General features: G+C 45.2%; 1 protein-coding gene across 1 annotated transcript in view; it reads left to right on the forward strand.

The window, feature by feature from the left end:
- DHTKD1 (dehydrogenase E1 and transketolase domain containing 1) overlaps window positions 1–15203 on the forward strand; it is a 1484612-nt gene that overhangs the window by 1205598 nt on the left and 263811 nt on the right. The gene's annotated exons all lie outside the window — the stretch shown is intronic.

Below are 15203 nucleotides of genomic sequence, written 5' to 3' on the forward strand. Positions count from 1 at the left end.
GCTTCTGTGTTAGATTTCATCTCACAGTGAAGATTGAAATCCCCTACCATAAGGACTTGTTTAGAAGCTAGGGCGTGGATAGCTATACATTCAATTAGTGTATCAATCGAATCAGTAGAGGAGCCCGGAGGACGTTATACCAGGGCTCCCAAGCAGCTCTCTGTGGGAGAAACAGTAAGCCTAAAAATACATATCTCAAGGTTTTCCTGCATCTTAGTGGCAATCCGCGAGATATTGTCAAAATAACTGAAAAACCCAGCAAGAGTGATAAAAATGTTTGAATTGCAGAGACAAAGAAAGTTAGTTGAGGACAAGAGAAAAACATATGTGCTGCGTCTGCAGCAAACAAACCACACCTACTACATGATGTACCCCTTGTCGATCCCCATCTAGCAATTTTCGATGGCGAATAATATAAAGCAAATAAAGCCATGTAATGTTGCGAGCGTGATCTTCCAGTTATCAAAATAGTATTAGCCAGGGCAATAGATTCCTCCATCAGAATGTTATCAATTCCAAACTTCGCCGCCCATCTCCCTTGATGAGCCGCTATATCATCTGAATATGATCAAATTAATAGGTTATAAAAAAACCCTATTCTCTTTTTGCTGTACAAGCTATCGATGAAAGGAATCCTCTGGAGCCCAGACCTTTCCTGAGGGTGTACAGTGTTAAAAAAGCTATATATTTGCAGATACTTGTAATGATCAAAACTTGTAAGATTGTATTTAGCCAGCAGCTCTGGAAAGGATATAAGATGATCATTTTGCCATAAATCGCCCACACAATAAATGCCAGAGTTCCGCCATCTGATCATTATATGATCTCTAAAAATCAAGGGGAAAATAATGGATGAGAGGGGTGTATGTAATGAGATTTTTTGAATCCCTAAGTGGCGCCTAATCTGCTTTCATACCCCAAACGCCGATTTCAAAATCTTGAACTTAGTTTTTTTAAAGTAACTAGGCTCAACGTTTTTCAAAAGGCAACCACGGGACTCCACTCCCAATGCGAATTCATACATTGATGGTGAGTGGCTCACTGGAATTTGGGCCTTTGAACCTATTAACAAAGGGGTAATGAACTGTAAAACTGAAGCAAAATAATAAAACGTAAAGTATGGAATGCCCCACCCACCCCTTGTCTTTGGGAGGATCATCTTCTTATATGCTCTGCGCTGGCGCTTATACCCCCTAATGAATCTGGCAGACATCCGATCTAATTGCTTGAGAAGGCTAGAGGGAAACTCAGAGGGATTGTTCTGAACATATATAAAAATTTCAGGAGTATCAGCATTTTTAAGACATTATTTCGGCCATATAAGGATAGGTGGAGGTCATCAATACGTTCCAATGAGGTATTAGCTTTTTTGAGGACTTTATTAAAGTTAAGCTCTGGAATTGCAGACACTGGGGTTGTAATTGTAATACCCAAGTATGTCGCTACTGACACAGTATTCGGGTGTACGAAAGGTTGCGAGCCAATATAAAGAATTTGGGTTTTAGCGAGGTTTAATTTATAGCCCGAAAAAGCACCGAAGTGAGTCGCAAGCTGTTCTACCTTTGGTAATGCCTTTACAATATCAGTGGTGGTCACCACGATGTCGTCCGCGTAAGAGCTCTATAGTTGGTATTTGCAGCATACACGGGCTATATCTTCAGCTTGATTCAATTTATTTAAGAAAGATGTCGATGTACAGGGCAAACAGAAGTGGTGATGACAGACAGCCCTGACGTGTAGCGCGATAAATAGGTAAAGAAGCAGATTTTTTCCCCCCAATTTTAATACAGGACGTTGGTGACTCATACAATGCTTTTAATGCGGTGATCATCTGAGGACCAAAGCCTTTCAATGAAAGGAGATCCCAGAGGGTACATCCAGGCCACCCTGTGAAATGCCTTCTCGGCATCCAACAGGGTGATCCCAAGTGCCGTATTAGTCCCCTGGGCCCAGTCCACTAGAGCGATCACTTGCCGGACATGATCCGCGGTATCACGGTTAGGAATGAAACCGTGCTGCCAGTGTGAAACCAATGCAGATATTATACCAGAAAGACGAGAAGCTAGAATTTTTTAAAAGACCTTGCTACCTGCGTTAATTAAAGAAATCGGCCTATACGAGGCAGGATCAAGAGGGGGTTTGTCCTTTTTGAGAAAGGCCATTATTATCGATTGTCTCCAAGAAATTGGAGCCATCCCTTTCTGGGCTTCCAGGAGAGTGGACAGCAAATCTTGTTTTAGAACCTTATGAAAGACTCTATAAAACTCCAGCGGTAAGCCGTCCGGTCCCATTGCTTTGCCAACGGCAAGAGAAAGTATAGCTGCCTCTGTTTCCTCCCATGTGATATCTGCCTCCAATAATGCCGCCTGAGCGGAAGTTAATTTAGTTAAGATGTCAGGAAAGATGAAATCTAAAATACATTCGTCGGAATGGAATAATATGTCCTCATCATTCAGTTTGCTATAAAACTGCCAAAGGACCTCCAAGATTTCTTCAGGGTGCTGATAGATTTGACCCGCCTCATCCTGAATGCTGTTAATCGAGTTGTATACCTCTTTTTGCCTAATTTTGTTTGGACAGGATCCGGCCAGAGTTTTCCCCCACTTCATATATTTGTGAACGAAAAGTTGCCACCTGTTCTGCAAGCTTGGCTGCAAAGATCTCATACAACTTAGATTTGTGTATGGCAAGGGTAGCTTTAATGTGATCAGTATCTTGAAAAGAATTGATGGCGGTGACTAATTTAGCTTCCCAGTCCAGCACTGTCTTGTAATAAATGGCTAATATATTTCAGGTCTTTTTTTGCTTATGTATGGAGAAAGACAAAGTCTCTCCACGCACTCCGGCTTTAAAAGAGTCCCAAACATTTTGATTGGAGGCAGACCCTCGATTAAAATCAAAACATTCCTTTTATTCATTTGCTCTATATATAAAGGGTCTGCTAAGAGTTTCCGTTCAAATGACCATAATGTCAGATCTGATGTCGAGCGTGAGTCGGTTCTTATCTCTATCAAAACCATCGCCTATCATTCCACGACACATGTGTTTCTTGAAGACAAAGAAGATCTGGTCTCATAGTCTGTATTATTTGTGCACAAATCCCCCTTTTTTCCTTTTATTCAAGCCGCAGATATTCCAGGAGCAAATCCTCAGCTTACCCATAATATAATTTTAATTAAGAAACCAAAAAGTCAAGGAAAACAACACCTTTAACTACATAATCCTCTGCAAATCCTGTCCCAAAAAGTATGCTGCAGCAGCAAATACCACCAAAGCCTCTCTTAAAAAAAAAAGTCTGTCCTTGCTTGCCCCACCTTTGTGCCACCCCAACCCCCCTCTGGTGCCCCCCCACCAGCCCCACCTACGAACCCACCCATATGAGGCAAAGGGACTGAATAGTCCCTAGAGTTGATGGCCTGAGAAGCATGGTGCCCCTCGCAATTCGCTTCCCATCAAATTAACTAGTCGTCCCGCAGATTTTTTTTTTTTTTTTAAATGCATCGTTATTAACTTTAAATGATCCAGAGAAAGAAAAAAAAGGGAAAAACCAGCTGACACAAGCAGCATAAAGACCCTCTGAGAAACCTAGTGATATGCATAAGAACAACCATACATCAGTAAACATTCCATACACTGAGAAACTTGATTAGAAGGATGCTAGTAAAGCTTTTGTTGCGGTCTCAGAGGTTAGAAAGTATGTCCTTTCTTTAAAAATTACTTTCAACTTTGAGGGGGTAAGGAGGAAGGCTTGAGCCCCTTTAGCTTGGAAGGCTGGGATAAGATGGCAAAATTGCCAGCGCTGTTGGACAGTGGCATGGCATAGTCTGGACGAACGAAGAATTCCAGGCCTTTCCCCCTGCGTTTCCGATCTGGCCTAGCCAAGTCATAGAGAGCCTCCCGAGCCAAGAAGTTATTTAAACAGATCAATATGGTTCTGGGTTTTGCAGTAGAGGCCGTTCTACTATTCTTTTGGAAGGGGAATCTATGAGCTCGTTGGAGCTCCGAGTCCCACTGCCACTGGGATAGTCTCGGAAAGGACTCCTTGAAGAGCTCAACAACAAATTGCCTGATGTTTCCCCCCTCACTCCCCTCCGGAATGCCTAAAATTCGTAGGTTGTTACGCCTTGATCTGTTTTCCAAATCGACCAGTTTCCAATAACTTCTTCCTTTAATGTTTCCTTCTGTTGGGTCATCGCATCTTCAATCGCCGATATCCCTCCTTCTGCCTCCACAACTCTAGCTGACATCTCATTGCAAGTCTTAACCACTCGCCTTAGGTTGTTCTGAAGCCGTCGAACTGCACCTTGCGTGCGTAAGTTCTCAGACTTTGTTTCTTCCCGATGCTGAAGCATAACCTGATAGAGTGTGCTTAGAGTAATCTCAGGAGCCTGAGCGGTGTTTCCTAAGGAGGTATCAACAGCAGTGGTTAATACTGGCAAAGCTTGAAAGGTATCAATGCCTACTGTAATATCACCGGGTCTACCCAAGTCCAGCGGAGCCTTGCGTATGGTGTTTTCTCCCCCCCCCATTCCAATCTAGAGGCGGGAGATGTTCCATTGTCGCCATCCTCTCCAACAGCTGAGTCCTGAACATCCTGTACTTCCTGTGCTGAGCTGGTTAAGCTGGTGGCACTGAGGTCATCTCTCCAGTCCCCGTCTAAGCTTTCTGATTCCAATGCATTGGAAAGGTCCGACATAGAGTAGAAATTGCCAGCCGAATCAATAGACTCTGTATCCCCGGAGAGCTCAGATATTTGCAGAGTATTGGCAGCAACAAGGGGCTCCGCTGGATTTTCCTGCATATTCTACCCCCCCACCCCCCAGTTAAGGAGATGGAATGACAAGCCGGTTCTATTAAAGCAGACCCAGAAAGCATGTTATCCTTAGCCATTATAGCATTTTCCTTATCCTTATCCCCCAAGTCAGCATTAAAACCTTCATTCTGCGGGAGGTTTAGATCAGCACCAGTAATTTTCCCATCATTAAGTGTATTTAAATTCTTTTACTTGTTGAACATACCAGGAATTTTAGGGATTGCTCCAGTCCTACAACTCCCAGAATCCTCTGCGGTTGGTTGTCTATTCGAAGAGGGCTGATCGCCTGGGTCCAATACCACTCGGTTAGCCCCTGTTCTTGCATTTTTGGGGGTAGTATTTACACCAGCGCCTTGAGTTCCAACTGAACCACCGTTGTCCTCCAAAACTGCTGTTGCCGCAGTAGTGGCTCTAGTTTTTGGTTCCGTCACTTAAGACGCAGTGCCAGTACCGGAGCCAGCATTAGGATTCTTGGGAGACATCTCAGCGTAATCACAGTTATCGTTATCGCTGCATCTCAATCTCCTCTCCAGGCTACACCAATAGCGTCTCAGAGCCGGCGATCGAAGTTTTGAAACGACCGCGTTTGAGCCGCTGGTCCAGCCCAGCCACATACGCTGAGTCGCGGGAACTGCCGGGGGACGCCAAGCTGCATAGAGGGACTGCTGAAAGCTGCAATAGAGGTCCTGACGCATCCCGCAGGTAAATCGCCAGTCAAGAGCAACAGTCCAGGGGCAATTTCTCGTCTTCGAAGGGAAGATCTTTTAATAATCCATATGATGGGAAGCGATTTAGCTGCGAGTGGTGCTTAGCTGCTCACACGGAAGCAGCTTGCGTCCGCCATCTTGCCCCTTGCTCTGGTGAGGCCCAGGGTATTATTCAATTCCAATAAAGGTAAGGACAAAGCAATCATTATTGTGCAATGTGTTCTTTCACACCTCAGAGATTGTAGTGTTTTTTAACTATTTGTAGTTAAACACAATATACTCCTACATGTTGGTTTTACAGTCGTTATACTAAGTGCATAGTGATACGCTGTTGGGGATACGCTACTTTATTATTTGTGTGCAAGTGTGCATGTTATGTCTCTTGTATGTCTCTATGAGTAAGTGTGTCAAATGCCATCATACAAAAGAACTCATCACCTGCTTTTACTATGTTCTCTCCAATACAGGCATCACTATAAGCCCACAAAAAGAAACAGGCAAAGAGGCCTGTGTATGCGTTTTATGTTATATGTTGCATATCGTTCTACCAAGACTCTGACATATACCAATGTGACTTCAAGTAAACATAAATAAAGTTATGGGGTATCTACTAAACCTCTGACAGTAGTCCTGGACCCCCAAGTGGCCTAATAAGTGCCCTAACATGCTGATTAACACTAGAGTGTAAGGATACTTTCTCCTTTGCAAGCAACCCCAGATGCAGATTTTATTTATACAAAGGCACCCAAAATAGCAGGATACTGGGGTGGATTTGAGGAATTTTTATTTCTATTATTTCACCAGGCGACCCAGTCTGCGATAAATATCCAGAGTGCTCCCTCAAAAATGGTTGAGCCAATTGTAGCTTACAGGGACAGGATGAGACCTGAGGATGGAGCATGGCACCAGTAGAGTGTGTGAGGGTCAAATAAACCCTTCAGAGGCGTTAGTTGAAGCTAGAGTTCAGCTAGACGCAGACTGGACAAATATGGCTATAGGATAACCCTTGTGAAATATAATTTGTTGATTAAATACACAAGCTGACTTTATTTGCTTATGATCCCTTATTGATGTTGATAATCCCACATACTCACATTTGAGATTTTAAATGTATAAATTAACCTGATGTAGAACCAGGCAATATCAAGCAATTCCAGTATCTATCCATTACCTATTAGGGAGACAAGCAGAATAGTTCAGTAGCCTCCCTTGATAAAGCTAACGTTTTAGGACTGCTCATTGCGCTCAGGGAAATCCTTTCAAGATGCAACCCCTTTGCATATATTTGCCTGACAGAATTGATAATTGTTAAAATGAATGTTTCATTCTAGCCCTTTGTGTTTTTTTTTATTTTAGGTCCTTTCACTTATGACAGAGCAGACATTCTGTGATCAAGTGCAAACAAAAAGATCTAAATTCGTCAGAGATAGAAAGGCAGATTACTTGTTCAAAGTTTAGCTACCTAAATTTTAGGTTTTCTGTCTCTCTCTCTCTCGTTCCATTTTAAAGTTTACTACCAAGTAGCCCAACGATTGTACTGGCAAAATGATCTAAAACAGAATGTGATAACCAGTGAGCCATCTGGATCAAGCAGTAGTCAGGAGGGTCCTTTGTTTCATACTGCAAACCCTGAAAAATCAGAGACCTACTAATAACAGATACTGTTCTCCTGATCAGTGTCAGGTTGTGGGGTGGAGGGTAATATCTAATATGTTATTTAAGGTGAAGTTCTGATTAAATCCTTTAATCAATGCAAACATTGATTCGACCTCCTAGAGTGGGACAGATTACACTTAGTATCAAACTTTCCCCATTCAAGATATTAATTACCCCACTCTCAGCGCCTTGAGACCTTCACGGGTGAGTAGTGCGCTTTATAAACCCCTGATTGATTGGTTCTAGAAGGGCAATTTTGACCATACTTTGCATTCTTCTCTCACCTAAAGCTAACCCAAGGCTTTGAGTGCATTAAGGAACGGGAGGCTTCCCTAGGGATAGGTGGACTGAAGCAGAGAAACAGAAAGGTCACTTGAGAGATAATGCAAATAGTTCTAAAAAAAACCACACAGAATAGAGATGTAGCTGCTGTACATTTGGTGGAGGTGATCTAAAATTGGATTTTGGGATGAATTCCCGAGTGCAACGAAGGTTAACTGGCCCAGGTATGGATGCAATCCTTCTGGAGTTTCCCCCTATTCCTATGGCCGCTACACTTAAAATTATGAAGGCATTGAAATCCGACTCCCCCTCCAACCCCTGTGCTGCCAAAATTCTGGCATCCATCGCTGAGGTATTGAACCCTGCCTTCAACAGAGTCTTGAATTTATCTTTGTCTGAGGGTTCGATGCCGGACAGCTGGAAGCACGGAAAGATCCTCACGCTCCTGAAAAAACCCTCAGCAGATCCTACGGTAGCCAGCAATTATAGACCGATATCTCTGCTGCCTTACTTCTCCAAGGCTTTAGAGAAGTATGTCAATGCTGTCATCACTGATTTAGTAGAGGTTACCTATGTTCTGCACTCAAGCTAGTCTGGTTTTTGAGCCAACTTCAGTACGGAGACGACCCTACTAGAAATCTCTGAGACGATCAAAACTACTCTTGATAGAGGAGGTAAAGCTGTACTGATACTATTGGACCTATCAGCGGCTTTCGATACCGTGCCCCACAATCTACTTCTGCACAGACTTCAGGACTGCGGCATTGTAGGCACGGTTCTTAGGTGTTTCTCCTCCTTCCTGGAAAGCCGCCAGCAAACTGTTTGGTTCCCCCCCTTCTTGGCCATCAGTCCGTTGAATGTAGGAGTGCCACAGGGTTCGGGTTTAAGCCCAACCATGTTTAATATTTATATGGCCCCATCGCACTCTTAGCAGAACAGCATTGAACAAAAGTTATATCTTATGCCGACAACACTCAGCTGGTGTTTACTTGTGAGAAATATGCAGCATTAAGAGGAAACAAAATCAGCACGAGCTTGGCCAAGATATTTGCTGGGTTCAAATACAACCAACTGCTATGTAATTCAGATAAGTCTGAAGTTGTCTTTTTTGGATACACTCTGGGTGATGAATGGTGCCAATGGTGGGCCCGGAATTTGTCTCCCCCTGCCTGCCCAGTGACCACTGTAAAAAATCTTGCCGTGAAACTGGAATCAGATAAGTCTATGAAGTCCCAGGTCCAATATGTGGCCGGCACCTGTTTTGGCTGTTAAAAATGATGAGAAATGTTCTCCCTCTGCTCCCTATCTCGTATAGGAAAACAGTGGTCCAAGCCTTGATCACATCAAGGCTGGACTGTGTCAATGTGATTTATCTGGGCCTCCCCGAATACCTACTTGGCCACCTACAGGTGGTACAAAACGCGTCGGCCAAGGCCATACGGAGAGTCGGCTCCAGGTCACACATGACCTGACCCCTTGTCTAAAGTACCTGCACTGGCTTTCAGTGAAAAAGAGGGTTAACTTTAAAGCCCTGGTGCTAGCCTTTAGGGCTCTCCACAACATTGGAGCTCCCTACCTCATTAACAAAATCCAGTCCTATACCCCATCCAGAACCCTGCGGTCATCGACACAGCACCTGACGAGTGTGCCAAAGTTCTTTCAGTCTCAAAAGGGGGGACGCTCCTTTCAAGTAGCAGCCACAAAACTATGGAATAGTTTGTCTCTCTCTCTGAGACAGATGCAGGATCTCCTTGGTTTCAGTCGACATTTGAAAACCTGGCTTTTCCAACAGTAGAGGAGGCGCATATCCTTCTGTTCACACGCACCGGGACACTCCTTGGAGTAGCCGCGCGCTCAACAAATACCTTATAACATAACATACCATGATATGATTGGTTAAGGGCCGGTTTTGGCCTCTGTTGTGAGACAGAAGGCCCTCCTTAAGAGCTAGCTGAATTGGAGGGCAGATGTTCGGTCTCAAGCGATTCAGGCACCACACCCTCCTGGCAAAATCCAGGGCTATTAAGATGACTTAGTAGCTGTCTGTCTTGACTTTCTTCAGCATTTGAGACATGAGAGTTAAAGGTGGTAATGCACACAGGAGACCCCGGCCACTCTGCAGGCAGAATGCGTCTACCAGTGACTCATGGACGAAGCAACCCTAGCACTCAAACATTTTGACACTGCTCGTACTCGGCAGTGGTGAACATATTTAGCCAGGGCAGGCCCCACTGTTCAAACATGCCTAGTGCCACACCTGGAGGGAGAAGCCTTTTGTGGTCCACCAGCCGATATTGGTTCAGTTTGCTTGGTCTGTCATTCATGGACCCTGCCAGGTGAATGGCCACCAGAAAGATATGTTGTTGGTCCAGCCATCTCCAAAGGCTCAAGGCCTCCTGGAGCAAGATCCAGGACCCCACTCTGCCCTGATTTTTTAAGAAACACATAGCAGTCATGTTGTTTGTGAAGACCTGCACCAGTCTCCCCCTGATGATCAGCAAGAACACTTTCAGGGCCAGCCTGATTACACAAGCGCCAAGAGTGATGTGGCACTTTGCTGGGGGCCAGAGGTCCTTGATCTCAACTTCACCTTGATGATTCCACCTCTCCACAGCAGAGATGCGCAATGATTTCCTCTCTCCCTAGTAGAGACACTTCTGTCTAAACTGTGGAGTCTGGATGGGTAAGGCAGAGAGCTCTGCCTGCCTGCACAGAAGATCCTGAGCCGTCTACTAAGAGATTTGGTGAAGTTGAAGAGACAGCCTCGGTGTGGGGCCCTCAATGCCTGCTTTTCCACTATAGGTCCTACATGTACCATCTGGCATACAGGGCAAGTAGGAGCACAAAGCTGAGAGCCCAAGAAACCTCAGAAGCATCCTCACTGATAAGCAAGATTGAGACTGAAACATAGAGATCATATCCAGAATTTCTCAAATGTACTGTGGCATTAGAATTGCCTTGAATGCCACCATATCCAGGATAGTCATCTGCCTTGGTCTCAGGTGGATCTTAATATTTTTTAAGAACAGCATCCAACAAGGTTTCAAGATTAAGAAGAATTCTACAATATTCAAATTATATTATTAATATATCACACCCACAATGAATGTGAAGTTGACATTAGAACATTTAGAAAAACGGATTTATATAACTGCATATTGCAGGACATATAGTCAGGTTCATATCAATTAGTGCTCTTCTTTCAATTTCCTCAAAAGACTTATTGGCCGTATGGATGTCAAGTGAGTTTCAACTTAGTGTGACAGGAAATAATTAGGACTAGGAACTTTGTCTGAGCTCAGGCTGACAACTATGTCTGTGTATGACTAATAAAAAGAAAGAATCAAAGCAACTTTGAAAATAATAAAAAATACAAAGGTATGATGGTCATGGAGGCAATAATACCTTAAATTAGGAGAAGGCAAGAAATACCTAGAAAAAGGAAGGAGGAGGAAATTAATCCACGTTAAAGGAAAATTTAGATTGTGTACAATTATGAAGGTGTGCTAAAATTCCTACCAGAAAAAACACACTGGAAAACTCACAAGAAAAACACTGGTTATTTAGGAAACCTAGAAAGCTGGGCAAGTAAGTTGAACCTACAAGGGGAAAATCTATTTGGCAAAATTCATGTTAAAAAATTAAAGAAACCCATATCAGCTTCGGAAGGGAGGAGTAGATCAGTCAACAGGGTCATGGTACTTACTGCATGAAAGAACAGGGAACAGGAATCAAACTTCATCAGAGTTCACTCAGAACCACTGGGGTGTCTGAAGGGTCACAATATAGTATGAATCATGACATGTGGCAATTTAGTGCCTTAGTAGCTCAAGGCTGAAAGGAGTATGCAGGTGCAATGGGGACTCCAAGGAAACAGGAACCTAGGCACTCGGGTAAAGGGCATAAAAAATTCTAATCAAAGCGTGTTTCAACTTCTCCTCCTCCGTCATTTGTCGCCCAGCGCAACAGAGGAACAATGGCTTTCGAGGTCTGGTTCCTCGGATCCTGCACCAGGGCTGGCTCCGCGCAACCCTTGTTTTTAATGGGAGCAATCCCCACTCAAATCAAAGAGTTTTATGAGGCCATGTGCCTCATTTTTGAGCGGCCCGACCCCTCCGACATACGTTCAGACCCTGCAGGCTTATAGGGGGCCCCATCTGATTACCCGCCGGTGGCTCTGGCTCCGGATGGGCCCCCAAGAATCCTGTAATGGATCCGGATCAGTGCCAGTCATGCACCTGCAACCTTCCGCGTGCTGGGCCCCAACGCCAATGTTCCTAGCACTGCTAGCGCCTAACGGCGGCACCAGCCCCATTCTGATCCCCGGCAACATGGAGCTGGAACCGCGTTGACCAGCGTCGATTCCGGCACAGACAGGACCCCCACGTCCTAGGTCGGAGCCTGAGCCCGATTCTGAAGGACTAGGCCTGGGTGGAGGAATGGAAAGGATCACTAGATCCTTTATAAACCAATATGCACTGATGTGAGAAACTGGGCGATGCCAGCGGACTGGACACGTCTCCAGATACCGGCATGCTCCCCCCCCTACTGCGGCTACAGAGGAGGGAGCTACATATGTAGTGGTGGTGCGGAGGGCAGCTAAGGTCCTTGACCTTCAGTTAACCTTGGTGCAAGTCAAGACTAAAATTTTGATGGAGGTGTTGCAATCAGGAGTCTCTTCCTTTGAACACCAATTCCCATTCAGTGAAACCCTCACCGACTCCCTTCTAGGAACTTGGTCCAAACCCAGCACAGGGGCTCCTGTGAATAGGACGTTTGCTTGCTGCCACCGCACCGTTCAAAGGTACGCACATTTTCTCACCCAACACACTACCACGGAGAGCTTAGTGGTCCAAGCCTCTCTTCCAATGGTGCTTTCCCTGCCGCTCCCCGACAGGAAATCCAAAAGGCTGGACAGCTTGGAAAAGAAATATATTTCTTATGCCAGCCTTGCATTGCGGTCAGTGCACACCGCGTGCTTAATGGGCCGATATTCCCACACTCTGTGGGAAACGGTTGCACAAGTGCTGCTTCAGCACCTGGAGGAGGCCCAGGCCATTCTCTCTCAAGCAGTTACAGACGGGAGAGACTCAGTGAAGTTCACTATACGCTGTGGCTTGGATATGACGGACTCGCTGGGCAGAGCGGTTTCATCAACAGTGGGCCTCAGACACCATGCCTTGCTGGGAACATCTCACTTTTCAGTGGATTTCCAGGCTTCCCTCATAGACATGGCCTTCGATGGCACCTGTCTCTTTGAAGACAAGCTGTGCTGTATCGCTTTAAGGACTCACAAGCTATGACCAAGTCCTTGGGTCTCTCGGTTGCCCTACGTCCCCAGTCTGCTGTCTGCCACTTTCGTGGATATGAAGGGGCTTTCAACCGCGCCAACCTTATCCCAGTCCTTAACACGGCATTCTTTAAGTCCTTCCAATCCTGTTTGCTGTCCTTGGTGAGGGTAGGAAAACAGCCACAATGCAGCTGGAACATGCTCACACTACCGTTCGAGAGAGGTGGATTTGAAACGCCTGACATTCGCCTCTATTATTTAAGTCCGCAAGCGCAATATGCGCACTGCTGGTTCTTTCCCCAGAAGTTTCTCCCACACACTACTGTAGAGGCTGACACCGCACATCCCTTGCCGTTGGTTGCAAAGACTTTGCAGGGTTGGGAAGCGGCTGCTAGCAATGAGAGATAAGTACTGTAAAATGCACTGCGTGGGCGGGGAAAAATCTCGCCAAGTGAGCTCAGCTAGAGCACATTAACACCCCAGAATTACCACTGGTGGCGCACCCAGGCATATCAGCCGCACAGGACAAGGGAGCACTGAAAGTATTGCAAAGAGCGAAGGCAACAAAGGTGGGAGACCTGTATCATAATGGAGTGTTTAAGTCCTTAGCAAAATTCAAAGCTGGCAGGGAATATACTGTACTGGGTTATAAGACCCATTTACCAAGGGTTTCCTGTAGAACCATTAGCTCTTAAAGTACTACAGGTGGTGCTGGCTAGTGCGGAAAGTAGGGGGCTGATTACTAGACTCTATAATGGGTCTCTGAAAGAGAATGAGTTCATAGACCATTCCTCGCTAATGAAGTGGAATGCTGTGCTCTCATCACCATTGATGTTGGATTATTGGGAGTCTTGTTGTGAATTGACAGGTCGATTGACAGCAAATTGTAACCTCCACATTATTCATTTCAAGTATTTACATCGATTGTATTATACCCCCAGCCAGCTTAAGAAATTTCTCTTAAAAACAGAGGCGAGTTGTATACGATGCGGAAAGGAAGAAGTGGATTTCTTTCATACGGCATGGGCTTGCCCCGCTATTACTCTGTTCTGGAGTAAGGTAGTCAAGGTGTTATTGGATAGAACTATGGAACAAATCACATGTTCTCCTGAAGTGCGCCTGCTGGGCTTGTTGAGAAAGTTTAAACCATGTAATAGGCGTATGATCGCAATTTCTACTTTATTTGCCAAGCATGCAGTGGCGATGCATTGGGCCGCTAGGTCAGCTCCAATACTCTGGAAGTGGGAACGAGACTTGATATATTACAATGAACAAATGAATGTATAAGCAGAATAGTTACCCATAGCCTCCAGCCCAACAGATTTTTTGGCACCGCTGACTGTGTTTCTGCTACAAAACCCTGACTTGCCGACGACCTGAACTGTACCTTCTGGGAATACATATAAATTGGGTAAGGTCCACTACGCCTGCATAGCCCTAGGCATAAAGTGGATTATGTATTTATGTGATATGCTGTACTTGCTGGTTTTGGGGAGTTGGATGGGTGGGGGGATTGGTTTAGCTATATGCAGAAAAAAAATTGCAGCATTGTTGTACAATGTATAATGGCAGAGATGTTATCTTACTTGCTGTATAATGTGTCTACAATGTCTTAAAATACAAATAAAAAAAAAAACATCACAGCCACCGAGCTTCGCAAGCTTCCCAGCCTCCGGGTGATTGAGGTCGTGGTTCCTACCGGCCTCGTGGGGCAGGTAGCCTACGGTCGGGTCCAGCCTTCAAAAATTCTTAATCTTGCCCTTTTAAATCATGGGCGTCCAGTTGGTGGCAGAATCTGGCATCCCCTCCACCACTGGCTGTCCTTAACATCAGACACGTGAGTTCTGCAGATTGTCCAAAGGGACTACTCCCTCCTCTTTGAGTCTAACCCTCCCTTCTTGCCTCCATCTTAAGACCATCTGCCGGAGGATCGTCAGTCCATGCTCAGGGGGGAAGTCCTGGCTCTCTTGGCCAAGGGAGCCATAGTGAGGATTCTGGTGCCCGAAGTAGGCTGTGGTTGCTATTCCCGCTACTTTCTGGTCCCGAAAAGAGACAAGGGCCTTCATCCTAGCCCAGATCTCAGAGCCCTTATCTATTTCCTCAAAATGGAGAAATTCAAGATGCTCACATTGTGTCATGTCTTGTCTGTCCTACACTCAGGAGTCTGGGCGGTAGTGTTGGACTTGCAGCACACCTATTTCCACATTCTTGTCCTGCCTGCCCATCACTCCTGCGATGGGACAGCCAACTGGGAGAGTTAAAGATTAGAGGACTCTGGTCTGTAGCAGAATCCAGACTCCACATCAACCTGTTGGAGCTCCAAGAGATCCAACTGGCATTAAAAGCCTTTCTACCATCTAGAAAGGGAAGGCTAATACAAGTGTTCACGGACAACACCAGTGCCACGTGTTACTGCAACAAACAGGGCTGGGTGGGGTCGTGGAATGTTTGTTTA

Source organism: Lissotriton helveticus, chromosome 1_1, assembly GCF_964261635.1.
Source record: "Lissotriton helveticus chromosome 1_1, aLisHel1.1, whole genome shotgun sequence".
Taxonomy (NCBI): domain Eukaryota; kingdom Metazoa; phylum Chordata; class Amphibia; order Caudata; family Salamandridae; genus Lissotriton; species Lissotriton helveticus.